This window comes from Bolinopsis microptera, chromosome 10 (assembly GCF_026151205.1).
Source record: "Bolinopsis microptera isolate Bmic1 chromosome 10, MBARI_Bmic_1.0, whole genome shotgun sequence".
Lineage (NCBI taxonomy): Eukaryota > Metazoa > Ctenophora > Tentaculata > Lobata > Bolinopsidae > Bolinopsis > Bolinopsis microptera.
The window spans coordinates 14089986-14104208 of record NC_087081.1 but is presented as its reverse complement, the minus strand read 5'-3'; positions in this window follow the sequence as shown (position 1 = coordinate 14104208).

The following is a 14223-nucleotide window of genomic DNA, read 5'->3' as shown; positions in this document are numbered from 1 at the left end:
TCTAAAGAAAAGATAGTAATATCTATTGGACTGTACAGAAAAAACGCTCTTGTTCTGCCGGATGATGGATTTGCAGATTCTATGTGCTTAGATGATGCTTTTTATTTCATGAATATTAAAAATACCACCTCAAACAGATACGATAGACTTTATTATTTGGACCAAACGAGGGACAGAGACAAATTACGTCGATCCATCCACAATTATACTTGCCCCATGACAATGAATATTGGCAATTTACGTTATTATGATGTGTCAAACATTTATGATTATCTAACATTGGACAAGACAAATTGGAAGTGTTTGATCCCCAAAAGTTATGTCTGTGATGGTTACTCTAATTGCCTAACTGACGAGTGTAGATGCGGAAGTAATACTACTGAGAACCCTGTCTTCTACTGTGCTCAACAGCCTGGATGTGTTACTTTTCCACAGGTAACGAATACAGTTTTCTTATAATATTAGTTGTGTCAATCATCATAGTTATGACATGGTTAATGATATTGGTTATGACATGGTCAGGATTATAGTCTATGCCCAATATTAATAGGGAATAAACCAATGTTACAATTTTGCTCAGGGTAGAAGTATTTACCCGTTGAGTCAAAACCTGCATTAGATGAGTAATTCTATTCGTATATATCGTTGGTATACATTACCGTGTAATATATACCAACACTACATAATATGCAGTAATAGGAGAGCGAGCGAGGAGGGAGAATATGTGAGCCATTTTATCTAACATTTGCAGTACAAAACCATCTATTAAACCACTTTCCACCGACCGATTTGAAAAACCTTTACCATTTGGCTTTGTCAGAGTTTTGTCGGCACTTTACCGAAAAAATCAGTCCCGTAACTCTTACTGTTTTCTTGATAAAGCCGCTCGGAAATTACACACGCACGCACAGTGCACACACACACACACACACAGAAAACACACATTCTGAGATTATTGTTTAAGATACCGCATTCTCTGATATTGTTTTAAAACTCTACCTCCGAATACAGGTTTGCGATGACGTCATGGACTGCTTGGACGGGAGTGACGAGTGTCTCTGTCAAAACCATGTGCACGTAAAACTTAACAATCAAACAATATCCTGTGTCTCAGAAAGTATTTATTGTATAATATTTTTTCCGAACAGAATTATCTACCAAATTCATCCCCAAGTCGATTGTAGTGCTCACAACCTTAGTAAGAATAATTTCAATCCAATCGAATTATGTATGAGAGAGCATTTTTCAATGCTGTTCCAGCTTTCAGACGCCCAGATAGTTGATTTTTGTGAACAAAATTGCAGCAGTTTCTTTAAACAAGACCACTGGCCTAAGTTTTGCAAGCTGTTGACCCTGAGTGTGCATGGGTTTCCAGAACTATCGTGTGAAACCATAGGAGCAGAGGCCGAGGGAGTCTATCGAAGACCCGGCATGGAATCGATTTGTGATGGTAAAGCAGACTGTGTGAGTGGGGCAGATGAAGAAGGATGCCCAGGCAGATTCTACTGCTATAATAATTCGGACAGCTTGTCTACTCTTACCAAAACAAAAATGTGGGTCCCAGCGCATAAGAAATGCGACCAAGTGAAAGATTGCCCAAACAGCATGGATGAGTGTAATCTTGACTGTGATCTAGATAACATAGCTTCTCCAAAATCCCTCATAAAATCATACGCTCTTTCATGTTTAAATGTCATCTTCGGATTAGCAGTTTTGATACTAAATGCAATGAACGGATATAAAGCAATGAAAAGTACTACCTCTAATTTAATCGCGAAAACTGATAGACTTCTGTGCATGCAAATATTTGTATATGACTTTATTATGGGAATCTATCTCTGCTTCATCGTGGTGGCATCTGTCGTTCTCCGATACAAAGGAGACTATTGTGTACTCTCTGACTGGTGGAGGTCGAGTGTTTACTGCGATATTTTGGGGGTGATTTTCTCTTTTTCATCTCACGGATCTCTCTTGATAGTTTCTTTGATGAGTATTGTGAGAAGCATCCAGTGCACTGTGTCATTTATCAGGATTCCTTACAAAGCCATTATTTTACTGTCCTGCATCATTTTCATACTTAACTTGATTCATGCAATGATTCCTGCAGTAAAGCTCCCCCAAATTGAGCACATCTTCAAATCGAACATTTTTTTGCTCAACATTGCTGAAAATCCGCTGTTGAGCTCCTTTGATGAACAGCACATAGCAGATGTGTACCACACATTCATTTCAAACCAGACTACTAAGTACACTACAACGATGCTGAATGAATTAAAGCAAATAACAAGCATGCCTTTAAATCTTCGACTTTACAGTAATTGGATATTATGGAACCACACCGATTTGCATACAAAACATATTCCAAGAACAGGAATCTTACCGAGCTTATAAAATTGGGTATTGTACTGTCATATCCGTACTGTTAGCTGTAGTTTCTGTATCGTATATTCTAATAGTTGTGAAGCAAAACAAGTCAGCTGCTACCGCACAGAACAACCAGGGAGATCATCAGCAAAACAAAGACCTTCTCATAAAGGTTTCCTTGATGATTGGATCTCAACTGGTAAGCTGGGTGTCCCTAATGATAACCGCTAACTATTTCTTTGGCGCCGACGGAAGTTCTGCACCAGAATATGTATTTGAAGTTTTCGCCCTGTTTGTGATGCCTATCAACAGTTTACTAAACCCAATATTTTACAGTGGTATGTATAAATATGTCAAGCAGAAAGTTTCATATATTATCAGTGCTATTAACAAAAGACTCGCTCCACCTGACCAACCAGAAGAAAATGAAATGAACAATATCAATCCAACTTAACAGACTATAAGCTAAGTAATGTCGTTCATTACATATCCTGGCCCGATGTTTTGATCCAAAATATGTAGCTATTTTTAATTATATGTTCACTAAAATTGATAGCCCTTGCGGTTCTGTAATCGAAAGTCTTACAATTTTGTAGTTAAAAAGATTAAGAGAAAAGAATTTCTCTAAAACTCACACTATTGAGCAATATCCGCATATTTAATACTAATATCCGCATATTTAATACTAATATCCACATATTTAATACTTTAAATAGGATAGAGACATCTTTATTTTATCAAGGGAAACGCACATTTATATTTATGTGCTAACCGGCCTGGCCCGCAGTGAGCGTGGCCAGGTTATCATTATGTGTTTTATGACCGCAGACTGCTGAGCTGTTAAATTTTGAACATTATAAACCCGTTGCAAAAGGGATATTTAGCTATTTTCAGTGTTTAGTTTTGTTAATTTGTTAGTCAGTTCTTTTACTTGTCCAGCCGATGTAAAACCTTTATTTATTTAAAACCAATATAAAAATATCATAAAAATACTATAAAAAATGTTATAAAACTGTTGCAAAAGGGATATTTAGCTATTTTCAGTGTTTAGTTTTGTTAATTTGTTAGTCAGTTCTTTTACTTGTCCAGCCGATGTAAAACCTTTATTTATTTAAAACCAATATAAAAATATCATAAAAATACTATAAAAAATGTTATAAAACTGTTGCAAAGGGGATATTTAGCTATTAATATTTTCAGTGTTTAGTTTTGTTAATTTGTTATTAAGTTGTTTTACTTGTCCAGCCGATGTAAAAGCTTTATTTATTTAAAATCAATATAAAAATATCATAAAATTATACGTACTATAAAAAATGTTATAAAACTGTTGCAAAGGGGATATTTAGCTATTAATATTTTCAGTGTTTAGTTTTGTTAATTTGTTAGTAAATTGTTTTATTTGTCCAGCCGATGTAAAGCCTTTATTTATTTAAAACCAATATAAAAATATTATAAAATTACTATAAAAAATGTTACATACGGCGTAACATGTTCCTCCATTCCACTCGCTTTAGAGCCAACTGTTTTACTGCATCTCTGTTGATGTTATCGACACCAGCCGCATCCTCGAGTACACAGACCATCCAGCCTTTGCGGGGTCGTCCTCTCAATCTCTTTCCATAGTTTGGTTTCCAATCCAGTAAGAAATTGGGAAACCGCGTCTCTGGCATTCTGACAACATGTCCGTACCACCTTAGTCTAGCCGCACCGATGAAAGTTTCGATTATAGGGATTATAGACTTAATTCCAGCACGCCTGAGAACTTCTTCATTGGAGACATGGAACATGTTACGCCGTAGGGCGTAGAAGAGATGTGTGTGATGCAGGCCACTCCAACGACTAGGAGGAGACCTCTTCATGTAGCATGAATGTATAAAAAATGTTATAAACTGTTGCAAAAGGGATATAAGCTATTTTCAGTGTTTAGTTTAAATGTTAATTTGTTAGTCAGTTATATTACTTGTCCAGCCGATGTAAAGCCTTTATTTATTCAAAATTAAAAAGCAAAATAAAAATATTATAGAATTACTATAAAAAATGTTATAAAACTATTGCAAGAGGCCAGAGGGATATAAGCTATTTTCAGTGTTAAGTTTAAATGTTAATTTTTTAGTCAGTTGTTTTACTTGTCCAGCCGATGTAAAGCCTTCATTTATTTGAAACCAATATAAAAATAACAGGGTCTGCGTATTACCTATTAAGACTGCTAGTCCTTCTACTAGTCCCCCTAGTCCCCCTACTGCTAGTCCCCCTAGTCCCCCTACTGCTAGTCCCCCTACTAGTCCCCTACTACTAGTCCCCCTACTGCTAGTCCCCCTGCTAGTCCCCTACTAGTCCCCCTAGTCCCCCTACTGCTAGTCCCCCTACTAGTCCCCCTACTACTAGTCCCCCTACTGCTAGTCCCCCTGCTAGTCCCCTACTAGTCCCCCTACTACTAGTCCCCCTACTGCTAGTCCCCCTAGTCCCCCTACTGCTAGTCCCCCTACTAGTCCCCTACTAGTCCCCCTACTACTAGTCCCCCTACTGCTAGTCCCCCTGCTAGTCCCCTACTGCTAGTCCCCCTACTGCTAGTCCCCCTACTGCTAGTCCCCCTGCTAGTCCCCCTACTAGTTCCCCTTCTGCTAGTCCCCCTACTGCTAGCCCCCCTGCTAGTCCCCCTACTAGTCCCCCTACTGCTAGTCCCCCTGCTAGTCCCCCTACTAGTCCCCCTACTGCTAGCCCCCCTACTAGTTCCCCTGCTAGTCCCCCTACTACTAGTCCCCCTACTAGTCCCCCTACTAGTCCCCCTACTACTAGTCCCCCTACTGCTAGTCCCCCTAGTCCCCCTACTGCTAGTCCCCCTACTAGTCCTTGCGCAAGAAGAAATGTGTCCGAATCTTATTTGGGGACTCGGAAGCATTTAGCGACAAGTTTAAAACTTGTTCTCGTAGCAGGCCAATCGAGTGCAGTATAAACAAGAAAGGTCAAATATCCAATGAATCAACTATACCTCACATTAAACCGTGTTCTATATGTATCAGCTTGAGGAAGACTGGTGATAAACAAGCAAGGCCACATCGCTGCCAAATACTTGGGGCAGAATTCCACTCTAGAGAATCAACAAAACCTATTTTCCAATCTAAGGAACTAATGACAGTACATAACATATATAGATGCAGATGCATTACTGAAACAATGAAGATAGTGAAGATTCATCAGCCCATATCCATGTATAATTCTCTCTTTAAGAAGTCTGAGCTCAGAGATGACAGATTTGTGACACCACACTCATCTCACAATTTCGCATATAAAGGGGCAAATTTATGGAATAGGTTTCTTGAGCAGTCAAATGCACGTGGTAAAATAGGTTCACTAGGTTCAATTAAATCCCGATTGAAGCTTTCTATCATGAAGGCTCAACACCAACCTGACAATATTAACTGGCAGGACTTAAACTTCAACACTTTCCTATGAAAAGACCCCCATTTATATTTATATATTTTAGATTTTACACCTGTCACTCACATCATATTAAGTTTATACCACCACCGTGTTTCATATTATGGACCTGTAAATTTGCAGATGGCATGCTGTAACTATTACGTCCATATGCATATAATATTAAATCACCTATATTGTTCTTTCCGGACATGCTAGACGCCCATTTATTTCAGATTACTGTAGATAGTTAATTGGTGCATCTGATCTGAAAAATTGAGGCCAAATGGATTTGAAATGACAAAGTTATCAAGCATTTTATGTATCTCGTAAACAAAATTGATTGGGTGATTACAGATTATGTGATAGGACACCTTAATTGGGTTCCCTTGCATTTTGCAATTTAACGGGGTCGCCTAATCACCTGAACAGGTAATCCAATCACCTGATCACACGTAATTAATAAACTCGTTATGCCTCGTATCTCGGTCAAATGAGAAGCTACAACTCTCCTTTTTTCAGATTGAACGTAATTTGAATGGCCAAATACAATTCCATAAAGTTTGGCTTGATCTGATAATCAAAACTATCAAATAAATGCGATAATGAACCTTCATTCATTGAATGAGTGGTGATAGTAAGTCATACCAAAAATAATACCCCGGAACACAAATCGCATACGGTGGTAAAGATTCTCAGTCTGGGTTTTATGGGATTTTCAGATATTTTTGGATGGGCGTGGCCCCATGGAGTGGCCTGAGAGGTCGAAAATTGATTTTTTTTAATGGTTTGGGGCAGATACCAACAATTAAACCACCTTAACAAATTCCAAATACCCCGGAACATAAATCCCCTACAGGGGTAAAGATTCTCAGTCTGGATTTGTAGGGGATTTGACACGGCTTCCAAATCCCCTACAAATAGTTGCGCATTGTTCCTGGGAGTGGCCTGAGTGGGTCAAGGGGTCGAAACTTGGTTTTTATGATTGTTTGAGCCAATTACTACCTATTAAATCACCTAAACATGTTCCAAATACCCCGGAACATAAATCCCCTACAGGGGTGAAGATTTTCGATCTTGATTTTACCTGGATTTCAGCTATTTTGGGATGGGCGTGGCCCCTGGGAGTGGCCTGAGTGGGTTGGGAGGTCGAAACTTGATTTTTATGATGGTTGGGGACAGGTACTAACTATTTAAACCCCTAAACCTGTTCCAAATACCCTAAAACATAAATCCCCTACAGGGGTAAAGATTTTCGATCTTGATTTTACCTGGATTTCAGCTATTTTGGGATGGGCGTGGCCCCTGGGCGTGGCCTTAGTGGGTTGGGAGGTCGAAACTTGATTTTTCTAATGGTTTGGGACAGGTACTAACTATTGAAACCCCTAAACCTGTTCCAAATACCCCGGAACATAAATCCCCTACAGGGGTAAAGATTTTCTATCTTGATTTTACCTGGATTTCAGCTATTTTGGGATGGGCGTGGCCCCGGGGCGTGGCCTGAGTGGGTTGGGAGGTCTAAACTTGATTTTTCTGATTGTTTGAGCCAATTACTACCTATTAAATCACCTAAACATGTTCCAAATACCCCGGAACATAAATCCCCTACAGGGGTGAAGATTTTCGATCTTGATTTTACCTGGATTTCAGCTATTTTGGGATGGGCGTGGCCCCTGGGAGTGGCCTGAGTGGGTTGGGAGGTCGAAACTTGATTTTTATGATGGTTGGGGACAGGTACTAACTATTTAAACCCCTAAACCTGTTCCAAATACCCTAAAACATAAATCCCCTACAGGGGTAAAGATTTTCGATCTTGATTTTACCTGGATTTCAGCTATTTTGGGATGGGCGTGGCCCCTGGGCGTGGCCTTAGTGGGTTGGGAGGTCGAAACTTGATTTTTCTAATGGTTTGGGACAGGTACTAACTATTGAAACCCCTAAACCTGTTCCAAATACCCCGGAACATAAATCCCCTACAGGGGTAAAGATTTTCTATCTTGATTTTACCTGGATTTCAGCTATTTTGGGATGGGCGTGGCCCCGGGGCGTGGCCTGAGTGGGTTGGGAGGTCTAAACTTGATTTTTCTGATGGTTTGGGACAGGTACTAACTATTGAAACCCCTAAACCTGTTCCAAATACCCCGGAACATAAATCCCCTACAGGGGTAAAGATTTTCGATCTTGATTTTACCTGGATTTCAGCTATTTTGGGATGGGCGTGGCCCCGGGGCGTGGCCTGAGTGGTTTGGGAGGTCGAAACTTGATTTTTCTGATGGTTTGGGACAGGTACTAACTATTTAAACCCCTAAACCTGTTCCAAATACCCTGGAACATAAATCCCCTACAGGGGTAAAGATTTTCGATCTTGATTTTACCTGGATTTCAGCTATTTTGGGATGGGCGTGGCCCCTGGGCGTGGCCTGAGTGGGTTGGGAGGTCGAAACTTGATTTTTCTGATGGTTTGGGACAGGTACTAACTATTGAAACCCCCTCTACCGTTGATTTTGAATCACTTTGTGTTGAAATAACAGTTAAATCTGAAAAGTTACTAGTTGTTAATTGTTATAGATCACCAAGTGGAAACTTTGATTCATTTATCGATATGTTTGGCAGTATCTTAAGTAAATTGAACACATTTAAGGGACACAAAAGCTATATTCTTGGTGACTTTAATGTAAATCTATATAACTCCAATTCTAGTGTTGTTAGGAGATATTTAGACTGCATGTTTAGCAATAACTTTTTACCAATTATCTCACGTGCTACTCATTTTGGAGGCTTAAATGGCACATGTATTGATCATATACTTACTAACAATATATCTAACATAATTTGTAACGGCCTTATACGATGTAATATAAGTCGTCACCTTCCTACATTCGTAGTTTTGGACTATAATTTTGATCCTAACGAAAAGTGTAGAAATAGAAATAAAGTAAATATTAATGACTTTTTATTACAAGGGTTTTTGAATGATTTTAAATTATTAAAATTTGATCTTGAAAGTGATTCTGCCGAAAATATGTATTCCTTTTTTGACAGAAATTTTAAAACTCTGTATGATAAGTGGTTTATTAAAAGTCAGAAGTCTAGTGGTAATAATTCTCTTCTTCGCTCTGATTGGATTTCAATAGGAGTGGCCAAGAGTAGTGACACTAAAAACAAACTCTATGATATTTGGGTTATGAATAAAACTAGAGTTAATTGGAACAAATATGTTGATTACAAACGAGTGTTTGATGCTATTAGAAGTAAAGAAAAATTTGAGTATTTTGATAAATGTTTTAAAGCAAATCAACATGATTTGAAAAAGACTTGGAAACTGATAAACGGTTTACTAGGTAGGAAGAGATCAAACAGATTACTAGTTTTTCCTAATCAAGATGCAGCGCATAATTTTAATTATTATTTTGTTAATATTGCTAATGATCTTTTACTAAAAACGTATGGTGAAAATGCTAACGCGGATTTAACAGATTTTAATAAATATATGCCTGAGAGGAACATAAGCGAGCTATCGGATATTAATTTTTCAAGTGAAGAAATAAATAATATTATAAGTAAGCTTAATAATAGCAAGGGTACGTATTATTCTCCTAGGGTCCTCAAACTTTTAGCTACCACTTTAAGTCCTTTACTGGCTGATATTTTTAATAAATGTGCAAATGAAGGTTATTTTCCGAAAGAATTAAAAGCAGCAAAAATAATTCCTTTGTATAAGAATAAAGGATCTATTTCTGATATAAGCAATTATCGTCCTATTTCAATGTTACCTGTTTTTGCTAAGATTTTCGAGAAGTTAATACATAAAAACGTATCTGATTTCTTTAATAAGCACAATCTTTTCTGTGATAATCAGTTTGGTTTCCGCAGTAAGCACTCAACCTTTCATGCACTTGTTTCAGCAGTAGAAAATCTTCATGATGCTATCGATAATAAGAATTTTACATTAGGTATATTTATAGATTTTTCCAAAGCTTTCGATACAGTGCGGCATAATATCTTGTTAGAAAAGCTGGAGAACTATGGTATTCGAGGAAATGTCATTAAATTATTAAACAGTTATTTATCAGATCGGTTTCAGTATGTTAGCTATGGGGGATTCGAAAGTTGTCTCTTGAAAATAACCTGTGGTATTCCACAGGGGTCAGTGTTAGGCCCCCTGCTCTTCATTATTTTTATCAATGATTTGGCAAATATTTGTGAGTTAGCTAAATTTATCCTCTTTGCAGATGATTTAAACCTTTTTCTTCAAAATAAAGACCGAAATTTACTCTACAAAAATGCTAATGAGGTATTATCAAAGATTCACGACTATTGCTGCTTAAATAGGTTAATCATTAATTTTGAAAAATGCTGTTTTATGGAATTCGGAAGTAGTAAAGTTCCTAAGAATCAAAAGTTTGTTGGAATACTTAACAACCAGTTTAATCAAGTGAATAAGTGTAAATTTTTGGGAGTCATTATTAATTCTAATTTAACGTGGAATGATCATATTACCAATGTAATAACGCAAGTTTCAAAATCTTGCGGATCACTCTACTCCATAAGTTCTATAGTACCAGCCAAAGTGTTAAGACAAGTATATATTTCACTTGTTCAACCATATTTAATGTATTGTATACCACTGTGGGGTGCTGTTTTTCACCATCCTTTGCTGCAAAAACTGTTTGTGTTGCAGAAAAAATGTATTCGTATTGTGAGTAGAAAAACAACAAAGATTGATCACAAGTTTCAACATACGAAACCAATGTTCTTTCGTTTGAAATTATTAACCTTGTTTAACTTATTTACATACTTTACTGGATGTATTGCAATGAGGCTACTTAAAGAACAAATTCCTGTTGATGTTTATCGCCGGTTTAGCAAGTCAAGTAGATCATGCAGACTGCTATATCCTAAATTCTCAATGTCTAAGACCAAAAATAGTAATTTTGTTTTTAATGCATCCAAAATTTTAAATTATCTCCTTGATCATGATGTACCGTATCATATTTTGTCAATTTCACTATTTAAAAAGAGATTTAAGAACCATGTGCTTCATATACAAAACCTAGGGCTAAATGGGGATCATGGATGGCTACCATGTAATCACGATATCTTCTCGAATGTATCAATTTCATAAAATAAGTTAATTTCAACTAGGGAAATATAAATTGAAGTTAATGTTTTGGGGACGTTTGTGTGTTTTTTGTGTGTATTTTATTGTGAGTATTTAAAACAAGATGGGGACTATAATTGTAACGGTTTAAGTGTATACGTCTTTATTAATGTTGCCTCCGATTTCACTACACTGACAACATTCACTTTTTATTTTTTGTGTTATTTTTTACTTGAGATCTCATATCATAAAATTTTACCATCGCGATACGGGTATTAATTTACCTCCCAGCGGTGAGACACCGCTTCCCTCCATCGCCATGTTTGAAGCTCTCCCATCATCTGTTCTACTTCAGAGGGAAGTGACTTATTTTATATTTTAAAATTGTTATTATTCCAGTATAACAAATACATTTTCTAATCGTGTAAAATCGTGTAAACCTGTTCCAAATACCCCGGAACATAAATCCCCTACAAGGGTCAAATCCCCTACAAATCCCCTACAAAAATCAAGGAAACGTGCTCTCATGCACTATGGCTGAGCTTTGATGTAAGGTCACGTAATGAGTCGTGTTGACTTATACTTATAGTTATAGCCTTTCCTTTGTGAAAAATCGTCTGATCATGACCATTTTAATGCAATGTTTGTGCAGACTGAAAGAAAATTATTCGTTTTGTTGACTTTCACCTATTCACTACTTTTTTTATTTCCTCACTTTTTTTGTCCTCCAGAGACATGAGACTGAGAGACGCATAATTTGCCGATTTTGGTTGAAATAGATAGAAAGTCTTTGTTAATACACAAAATCTATTTGATGGAACCGTTTTAAATGTTTACCATTTATTGTTTTTAGGCTTCATCTATTAGAGTTAGGCTAGTGATGCACATTAGGGCAGCTGCATTGAACAGTATAATATATGAACATCTCATATTATATATGAGTAATAATCATGGTATAAGTGCTCGATAAATTTTCCAGGGAGTTATGGGTGATTTTATAAAAAGTTTGGTGACATTTGGTAAAAAGTATCTCCCGCCCCCTGTCATCTTACTAGTGGCACATTTGGTGAGTTTAATATAAATATAATGTATTACTTAGTTATGCTATAAAAACATGTCATGAATAATTAATATACCAGGGGGCAGGGGGAGCCATGCAATAATCTATTCTCACTAGGACAAGACTAATCGCGAGAGGGAATGTTTTTAGCATTCCCTGTCAAACATTATACCAATTAGTGTTATCATTTTATCTCCTTGAAAGCCAAGAAGATAAGACTGTCGTATAATTTCAGTTGTACGCTACTCTAACCTATATAGTCTATAGTGTATGTACTTAACACTGTTATAGATGATACTGGGAACTATAACTGTTGGAACGGCAAGACAACAGCACTGACATGGTTTGCTAAAATTGTAATTAATCGTGTAGTGGTTGCGTATTGTTAGTGGTTGAAAATACAAACGTTGTGCTTTATGATATTTAACACTTTCTGATCGTTACACTATAAGTATAACTAAGTTACGATGTACGAGATATCGATAAAACATACAAGATGATGCATGTTACAGGGTGTTCGGTTTGAACACTGGTTGTTTCCTTTGTTAAATACAGGCAAACAGAGGAAATTGTACCGGCTTTTATTTCCTTCTTTGCCTTCTGGCTCACTCTATTCGGATTACAGGTAATTTTTGGTAACAAGAAAGTGTCCTCTGCTTCATACAAGTCAGCCTAAAATTGATAAAATATGCTTGCCTATGTAATTAATTGACTCGCATCAACGTAACGTGAATTATTATTTCAGCATGCACCGTTCTTCTGCCACTACCGCACTCAGACTGGATTCGTTGTGGGAAGCATAGTTCATCTTTAATTGATGTTGGACTCTCCGTTATTTACATGAGCTGGTGTAAAAGCAAGATCGACAAAAATGTCAAGAAATAGTTACTTTGAATAGCAGATTCATACATTGACTTTGATCGTGTGAAATGTGAACTTATGATTTATGTTAGGGGTCGTTCACATATTAGTATTATGTAATCACTTTTTGGACAATTTTTAATCCCCCATCCCCCCTCCGTAATCAGTTTTTGGCTTTACACATAGCTATTGTCAATTGTGTCAAAATTACGATAGCGTAATTATATGGAAATTAATAGCGTCATATAACAGAAGCTGGTGGATGACCGACCATGTTTTATGCATACGTCATTCTAATTATGTACGCAAACATGCATGATCCAGACGATCGCATGCAACATGTATGTGGTATGATGTAGCTCGGATCGCGTCGATTCACGTGCGTTATCGATCGAGCGCTACATGGAAATCATAATATTGTCTTGGCGCGTTACAAAAAGCACACCAGACAGAGCCTAAAATCAAGCGTTTTATGCAATTACGCAGACTAATTTCTTGTACATAGATTCTACTAGAAGACGTACGATTTCCTTTAAACTTGACAGATAGCTTTAAGACGGATAATCTGATAGTGATACAGCAGGGTGTCATAATTATTGGCGTGTTTGGAATTTTATGTGTATTTTATGATGAAATCAATATTTTTCAATGAGTCATAACTTTACTTCTGAATGCCGAAATTACGAAATTCAAAAACTGGTCTGTAGACAATCGTTTGAACTTTTTCTGAATTTCAGAATTCAGGAAATCAGCTGACAAGACCAGACCTGTCAAAATTTTGTTATCAAATTCGAATACTGTACATCAGATTTTATCAAAATCGAAAAACCTGAAACTGAGTGAGCACCACAAAACTGTGTTCATTTCACCAGATCGGTCACCTGAGGAGCAAGCCAGACATCATCTGCTCGTTTTGGAGATGAAAGAGAAGGCAAAGAAGGACTTGAAGAGACGATATTATATCAGAAGTGGTATTATTTGGAAATAAAGTACATTGGTTCTTAAATTTTTTATGAGATCCCAGTTTATATATTTAAAAAAAAACTTTCTGCTCTGAGGAAGAGAGAAAGTTTTTGTGGAGAGCCGCTCAGACATGGGCACCGTATTGTGTAAATTATTTAGGTATATTTTATGCAATATCTTTGTCGCATACGAGCGGGGTAGTAAATATTGTGTTTCGTTTCGTTTCGTTTCGTTTCGTGTGTTGATGTACCTCACTTCGAACACAAGAAAATATATTCATGGTGTGGTGCGACTAACGGAAGATTATCTCCAAATTCCTCAGATGCGATTTTCAGACAGTAAGATGAGTACAAGGCTGATAATCTGTGCAAGTTTGGACGAATTTCTACGAGCCAAATTTGAGATATCACTTGAAACACAAGAAAATGTCTCTAAATCAAATTTTAAGTGATATCTC